The following is an 8148-nucleotide window of genomic DNA, read 5'->3' on the forward strand; positions in this document are numbered from 1 at the left end:
GGCCGGCTCCTGCCGGGGGGGGGGGGTGCGAGGCTGTTTTAGGGGGAGGCTTCGCCTCAGCTGCCTTTTGCATGGAGCTGCTGAGTAGAGGGGTTCATGGGGGGGCTCCCGGGGCTGTCTCATGGAAGGACTGCGAGAGCTTCTGGCAGCGTCTGGGCGAACACCTGGATACGCGCTTGGATCCGCGGAGCATCGCTTCAAGGAGGTGCCGAGGGACGAATCTTTGCGCCGGGAAGCAGCAGCCGAACGGCTGAGGGCGTGTGGATTTGGAGCGGGGACTTTGGTCCTTTCCCTTTTCAATTGGATCTTGGCAGTCCCCCCTCCCCGCTTCCCCAGGAACAAAAAGGGAGCTTGTGAAGACAAAAGAAATGAAGGAGAGGCAAGCAGCTACTCTCCTAATATTGTCTGTGTTTGAACTAGGGGGGATCCGCTTTCGCTTGCGGTTCCAAGGATGTCGATTGAAGGAAAAGCTGCCTTTTCCCGGCTGTTAGGGGTATCCCAGGGGTGACAGGGAATCCCTGCGTTCCATTTGAACGGGAATGGGCAAAGTATTGTTGTCATCGGATGGCTTTGATTTGAAGGTAGCCAGCCCATTTTCATCATCCTAAGGTTTAAATGGAGGGGACAGCGCTGGTGTCCCTCCTTAGCAAGGGTTTGAATGGAGGTCAAAATCCCCCCTTGCACATGGCTTGAAGGATTTCATTGGAGGAAAGCCCCTTCTTTTCTGCTCTCCTAGGGGATGAACTTGAAGGGGAGAAGCCATTTCTTTGCCCTTGTTGAAGCGAGGTGAGCGCCGCCCGCGGCGTCAGTTTCGGGGTTGAGTTGCGGGAAGCCGCAGCTCTGGCGGCGTTTGCAGGGCTGCAGTCGGGCTGTGCCGCTGCATTTGAGGGCGCTTCTTGTGGCCGCGGCCCGGGCCGGAGCGTTGCCGCTCGGGAGCGCTGCCGGCCCGGGCCGGGCGGGTGCCGAGGCGCACGGGGAATTTGGCGCGGCAGCGGCGGAGCCGCTTTGCCGGTGCGAGCCGCCGTGCGGAGCCGAGGGCAGCTGGCGCCGGGCCGGCCAAGGGCGGCAGAGGCGGCGCGGGCGCTGCTGCGCCGGCCCGGCCGGTGCCGGCCGCTCTGTCCGCTCCGGGCGCGGGGCTCGGGCGCCGCCGGGGCCCCCCGGGCAGGGGGAGCGGGCGGGGGCGGGGGGGTCTCCGGGGCGGCGCCGCCCCTGCGCGCCGGAGCAGCCGCCGGAGGAGCCGCTTTGCCGCCGGGAGCCGCGCTCCGTCCGGGGCCGGCAGCGCGCGGTTGGGCTGCCGCAAGTTCTTGGGTGTCGTGGTTCGGAGGTGCTTTGTAGGGATCGATCGCACGGGTTTGTTCTGGTCGCAGTGGGTGTGCGCTAAGGGCTATGGCGTTCTTCCTGACCGGTACGGTTCTCGGTTCTTCGGGTGGTGACGATAAAGGTTTGGTTTGAATCGAGTTCCGTAGTCGGATATTTTTTTTGCCGGGCTATTCTGTTTTTAAAGGCGTGCAATGGTTTCTACGGGTCGTTGCGTGAAGCAGCGGCTCGGATTTTAATTCTGTCGCCGTGGCTTTTATTAGCGTGGGCGTGTAGCGTTTGTTTCGGTGGGTTCGAGGTGGCGTCGTGTCGTTAATAGCGGCGGGGTTTTTAAAATCTCTCTAATTGCGTTTGTGTTTCTCGTCTTCCAGGGCTTTTATTTCTTTGGTTTGTTTGATTGTAGTGTACGTTTTATTGTGACGGATCATTTGGGAGATCTTGTCAATGGTTACGTTTCTCTTTCGGCTTTGTGTTTATTTCTGGGTGGTATTTTTATTTTGATCGAATGAGGCTCTATGCGTTTATTCTTCAGTTGGGAATAATTTTTTTGAGGTAAATTAAAGTTGCTTTGGTTTGGGGGACTTTTGTTTTACAAATGTATTTTCTTTTGGTTTTTTTTGGTTTTTTTTGTTTTTTTTTTTCTTTTGGTTTCTTGTTGTCCTTTGACGTATTTGGTGGTTATTGATCAGTTTTAGTTTTGGGAACGTGGGTATTTATATGGTGGGTCTTTTTAAGTTGGGTTTTTTTTTTTTTTTTTGGGTAGTTATTTTCTTATTTTTTAGTGGTTGAGATTTTTTGTTTTTTTTCTATTTCGTTCATTAGTTCGCTTTCTAAAGTTCTTTTGACAGAGTATTGCTTATTCTTTGAGTTAGTGTAGATGTAGAATTTTGGTTAGTTTTTAAAATAACGTTCAGGGTCAGTGGCACTGATTGGAGTTGAGCGAGTTGGTTTGGGTTTTTTTAGAGGTTTTTGTGATTTGCTGCGTGTGTTTCTCAAGGGTTTTCTTTTCGTTTGGTTCCATTTTTCTGATGTGATGAGAACTGTTAGTGAAAAGAGTGTTGTGTGTTTTTTTCGCTGGCAGTCGTTTGGCTGGTGGAGGTATCTTGATGGTTTTGGAAGACATTGGTGGGAATTCGATGCTGTTTGTTTTGTCATTGCATTTAGGAATTGGATTTTAAATGTAAAATTCTAAGGATAGCTATCTTTAAACAAAACGAGTAGATGTGTAGAAATGGGAATAAACTTTCATTTTGATCTATTCGATCTCTATTTAAAATTTAACAGGTAACTTAAGTCATGATATATTCCAATAAGATATTGTATTTTTCAAAGAGCATTGTGTATGTTGATAGATATATCAATAGAGATGCTAAATATAAACACAGCTCAAAGGAAATTTTAAATCTAGAAATGTGTTGCGAATCTATGCAGATATATAGATCAAATTATTAAAGGATTGTAAATGTAAAGTTACATAAATCCATACAACACGTAATACAAGTGATACCGTATAGATCTTATGATGGTATATTATAGGAAACGGCTATAAATCTAGTACATCACTATGATATAATATCTAAAACATTATAGATATGGTAACTGTAAATACAACAACATTATTAAAAGTAGTTTAAAAGAAAGGATGGTTTTGTTTTTTACTTGGCAAAAGCAGGGGTTTTATTATAAAAACTACAAATACAAATGATAGAAAGGTAGAAATCTACTTGTAAAAAGATCTCATGAATACATCAAGATGGATATAAAAATTGAAAATATTAGAAAAAAGAAGTTGTAGCAGTAGATTTGGTACATGATAAAAATAATGATTTATCTCTATGATGTGAATAATAGATATGTGATATGTAATGATGAATGGAATGCATCAGTATAAACGGTGACTATAAAAGTGAATCTAATTATGCAAGCTCTAAATATAAAACTATTTCAATAGAGTTGAAAAGAAGGGTTTTTTGGTATTTGTTTGGTTAGAGATGGGATTTTTTTTGGAAGAATAAAAGTATGATAGAAATCTAAATGGAAGTCGAGAAATATACAGTCAATATATAATGATATTGCTAAAACCACAAAGTATGAATAAATACAGATAATAGGAATAGGCATAATAGATGGTATAAAGGACGTAACACATCACTGTCCGGTCTAAATATGCGTGTGAATAGAACTAGGAAAACTAGAACTATCAAATTTATTTCAAGAAGGCATGAAAGAAAGGGGGCTTATTTGGTTCTTGTTTGGTAAGAGGCAGGTTTCTGGCATTTATTTTTAGAGGAGTTTTTGGGGGGGATGGCCCCTGTTCTTTTTTGCCGCCTTGGCCGCCCGCAGGCCCAAGGCGCGCGGCGCCCCCGGCTGGGGTGGGCGGCAGTGCTGCCGCCTTGTGGGCAGAGCGCGGTACTGCAGCCCGCCGCCGCCGCCAGGCAGCCCTCTTGGGCGTGGCGCGTGGCGGAGTTTGTTTGACCTTCTGAAAATGGCGGCCAAAAGGGCGGGAAAGCGGAGGACCCTGGTGTGTCTATGCGGACTGCCTGCACGGAACACGGACGCCGGCGCAGCCCCGGCGGAATTTTTGTGGCGTTTTAGGTGTACCCAACATGGGCTGTGGGGTCAGCGGCGCCGTGGGCGGGCGTATTTTGGCGTGTTTCTGACCGGCATGTGAGTAACCGCCTCTCTCGGCCGAGGGGGCCTCTCTGCGCCGCCATGTTGGGAGTGGCGTGTCACCAATGTCGCGGGAGTTTGTTTGACCTTCTGAAAATGGCGGCCAAAAGGGCGGGGATATCGCGGACCCGGGAGTCTGCCGCCGTGTGGCCAGAGCCCGGTACTGCAGCCCCCCGAGCCAGCGCCCTGCCCCTCGCCGCTGGCTGCCGGGGGCGGGGCAAGGGCGCGGCTGCCGAGCGAGGCAAGGGCGAGGGGCGGGAGCGAGGGGCGGGCGGGGCGGGAGCGAGGGGCGGGCGGGGCGGGCTCGGTAAATGGCCGGGAGGGGTGAAAGACGTTCAGGAGTGCAAAAGGGACACGATGGCTGAGAAGAATGGCCGGGGGGGGGGGCGGCCCGGCGGGGCCGCTTTCGGCGGGCGGCGGAGGCGCGGTCGTAGCGCTCCGCGGGCCGGGGGCAGCGAGCGGGGGCGGGCGAACGCCGTCGGAACGGAGCTGCACCCCCCCCCGAGCCCGCACACGCGCCTCTCCAGGAAGCGACGGCGGGCCGGAAAATCCCGGCGGGGCGGCGGCGCTGCCCGCCCTTTCTGCCGCCAGCTTTGCAAGGTAAGACCGTCCGCCCCGCCCCGCCCCGTCCCGCCGCCCTCCGGTGTCTGTAAACAGACGGACTCCCTCTGGCTTCCCACTTCTCCGTGCTGGAGAGTGGGAGAAAGGTCCGTGCTGCTTGCCGTGTCTTCGGTGGGCAGAGAGCTCTGACCTTGCCTTGCATGGGCTGCTGAGGATTGGATCCATGGGGATGTGCTTTGATGCATTTAGTGACCTTTACAGATTTCTTTCCCCGCTTTTTTCAGTTCCCAGAATCATGGAAGAATTCAGGTTGCAAGGGGCTCTAAAGATCACCTCATTCCAAGGCTGCTGCTGCCGTGGGCAGGGACGTGCTTCCATCGAGCAGCTTGCTCAGAGCCTCATCGCAGAGCACCGACGGGCCTTGAGCACTTGCAGCGGTGGGGCAGCCCCGGGACCTCTGAGCAACCTGTGCCCTGTGCCAGCCAGGTGCCAGAGGAGGAAGGAAGCCCTTCCCACCTGGAGCAGAGGCTGCGTAGCCTTGTGTCACCGAGCGTGTGAGACAGAAAGGCCCTTCCTTTCTGGAGGGGTAACAACACTCAAAGCTCTTTCTCGGGACAAGCAGAGCAATGGAAGGCCAAAGTAGCCTTCAGTTCTTCCAGCAGCTTTGGGAACAACTTGAAGGAGGAGCAGAGCTGGCCTGGTGCCTGCCATGGCTGTCTGTCTTCTTGGCTGAGGCTTTATAAATGAGGCGCTTTTCTGTAGTTCCTTTTCAGGCATGACGTGCAAGTTGCCCCTAGAAGTCCAAAGGCAGCTGTTTTCTTAGCAGAAGGAAGTCAGGAGGAGGCAAAGCCAGCAGCTAAGTCTGGATAAAAAACTTGGCTAACCTCTTTTCCCCCCCTCCTCCAAACAGGCAAGTGTGAAGCACTCAGCAGAGATCTGCCCGGGAGGAAAAGCAGAGCCAATCTCTGAGAAGAAGGGACGTGCGAGCTCTGGCGAGGACGGCTGCTCCCCCTGGCCTTGGTGTGGGACCTCCTGAGCTGCCATTCCTGTGGTGGGAGTGTTTCTCCTCTCCTCCAGCCAAGCCAGAGACCGCCTAGGGAAGGAGCAGGTAAGGTTGAAGTACCGAGGTCTCCCAGGTAAGAAGTGACACGGCAAAAGGAAATGGCCTCAACTTGCAGCAGGGAAGGCTTAGATTGGATTGGAGGGAAAATTTCTTCCCTGAAAGGGTGCTGAGGCGTAGGAGCAGGCTGCCCAGGAAAGTCCCCATGCCTGGAGACATGTCAAGGATGTCAAGATGTGGTGTTTAGGGACCTGACTTGGGGGGGCAGCAGCTGGGCTCGATGTCCTTAGAAGGCTTTTCCAACCGCAAGGATCCTACGGATCCTATGGTTCTGGAAAGCCTTGACCCCTCTGGCTCTAGCACAGCACCTGGATGCTGACAAAATGAGGCTGGTCCTAGAGCCTGGAGGTCCCTGTGCCACAGGGAGAGGACAAGCCGGTGTCACCTGCAGGGAGGGTCTCGTCCCCAGAGAGCCGTCAGTGACTCCGTCCCTGCCCGGGGCTCTGGGTGCGCCCTCGGGGGGCGGGGGACGACACCTGCCCTCGGGTGTCCCTCTGGGCACCTGGGAAGGGAACCAGGTCCATCCGTGCGGCAGCTCCAGGGCTTGCAGGCTTTGGGGCTTTGCAGCTGTGTGCCTTGTCACAAGGTGGCAGGGACGTGACACTGCCTGGCAACGCTGCTGGCCTCGGATCCTTGCTGCTCTCATCCTTATCCCATATGGATTTAGCAGCAATCTTCTGTCTTTGCTTTCAAACTGTCCTTGGGAGAGTTCCAAGAGAGGGTCATTAGTTATTTCAAAGCCTACATCTTTTACCTCTTGGCACTGAAGAGAAAAGACACAAACCTGCTTTGCATCCTTCTGCCTGGAAGTCATTGTGACACACAGGGAAGGGAGGAAGGGGCTGGCCGGGGTCAGCCTCTGCTGAGCCTCAGCTCTGGCTGCTCCTGCTCACAGGGTAAAGCCAAAAGCTGTCGTGATCAAAAACGCAGGCCGCCCTTCTGACCTGAGTCACAGGGGCCGTTTCTTCTGAATGAATCAAGGTGGGAAATCATTCTTGGAGCTTCAGAAGAAAAAAAACCCCAGAACCGTAGGTACGTTTGTAAGAGTGGGTATGTACGTACATTTCCTTCGATGAAGAAGAAAATCTTAGAAATATCATGTCACGTCTGGCTTCCTAGAGAAGATCCTGACCTCTGGGCTTCTGAAAGCAAATGGCTGTGCATTTATAGGAGCGTTTCCCTTCTTTTTATGTGCCTCCCCCAGTCATCTTCTACCCTTGCCCACGGCAAGGAGAGCGCGGTGATTTGGCTGCTCCGCTCTGCCGAGGTTGTTGCAGGCTGTGTAGCAGGGAGTGAGGCCTTTTGTGGCTGCTCATCAGACATTTTCCTACAGCCTTCTCCCTGCAATGGTAAAATGAGACTTGTGTTAGCGAGCAGTCAAGTAGAGCAGGTAACATTAGAAAAGAATTGTTTCTGAGCTGCTGTTCACTAGCACGTGTTTCCCCTTTCTGGCAGAGTGCAGCCGCCCAAGAAGGGATTTTTTTGGCTCAGCCAGATGTGCTCCCGCCTCCCACCGAGACGCTGAGACGGAGCTGAGTTTGCCTTCCAATGTCTTGGAACAGAGGTTCATGGGAAGTTTTCTCAGCTATCTAAGGCACGGAGCCCTGGAGCCAAGTCAGCCTGAGCTGCTGCGTGCTTGCTGTGAGCCTTGAGGTGAGCGCACATCGTTGCGGGCTTGGGATCGATTGAAATGCGCTAAGGAAACCAGCTCTGGGGAGGGAGGGAGGGAGGAAGGGAAATGCTCTCTTAACATGTGCCAATTCTTCTGTCAAACCCATCAGGGCAGGACAGCGTTCAGACTGAAAGTGTAAGAAGATGTGGAGTGAGACAGAATCTGACAGGAGCACCGGACTCACAAGTGCATGAATTTTGCTTTTTGCTTGGATTCAAACTCGGAAGTTGTAAGGAATTTGGGAAGGAGAAGGGACATTTCAGAAGGAGAAGAAGAAAAAGAAGTTGTTGTTTTTACAGCCCTGGCAAAATCTTTGGTTCTAGCTAATAAAGGAAGCTAGTTGAAATAAAAAAAAAGAAAAAAATGGGTTTTTTTCCTTCGCTGTTGTATTCGTTGGTGGGTCGTTATAGGGTGTGTTGTTTTATTTCTTGGTCCTATTAACTCTGTGTAAATAGTTTTTTGAGTGAAGCTAACTTTCTGGACGGGTTGGTTTGTATTTGAGGTAGGATTAATTTCAAGAGGTTTCTTTCCTAGACTTCTGATCGGTATTGCTGGGATTTTGGTTTTTTTGTTTACTGTATGTATCAAGAGAGAGATTTGGTAGGGCCAGCTGGGCTGCTGGAGTTTTGGGTGTTAATTTATTAGATGGCTTTTGTTAAACACAGAATAATTATGTAAGTTAACAGCAAATTACCCAATATATCTAGGTAAGCTACCTAAACACAATGCTTTATGTCTTACCATTTTTCTGTTCTTCTGCTCCAAGTAGTTGTGTCAAAAAAGAAAGCGCTGTTATTTTTCTGAAGAG

At 51.3% G+C, this 8148-nt stretch overlaps 1 long non-coding RNA gene across 1 annotated transcript; it reads left to right on the forward strand.

The window, feature by feature from the left end:
- Nucleotides 1-4756: 4756 nt before the first annotated feature.
- LOC143693149 (uncharacterized) lies at nt 4757-7708 on the forward strand. Its single transcript, XR_013180660.1, has 3 exons — nt 4757-5656; nt 7124-7321; nt 7450-7708. It is a non-coding gene; the product is annotated as an uncharacterized LOC143693149 (long non-coding RNA).
- Nucleotides 7709-8148: the final 440 nt, after the last annotated feature.

This window comes from Agelaius phoeniceus, unplaced genomic scaffold (genome assembly GCF_051311805.1).
Source record: "Agelaius phoeniceus isolate bAgePho1 unplaced genomic scaffold, bAgePho1.hap1 Scaffold_311, whole genome shotgun sequence".
NCBI classification, from domain to species: domain Eukaryota; kingdom Metazoa; phylum Chordata; class Aves; order Passeriformes; family Icteridae; genus Agelaius; species Agelaius phoeniceus.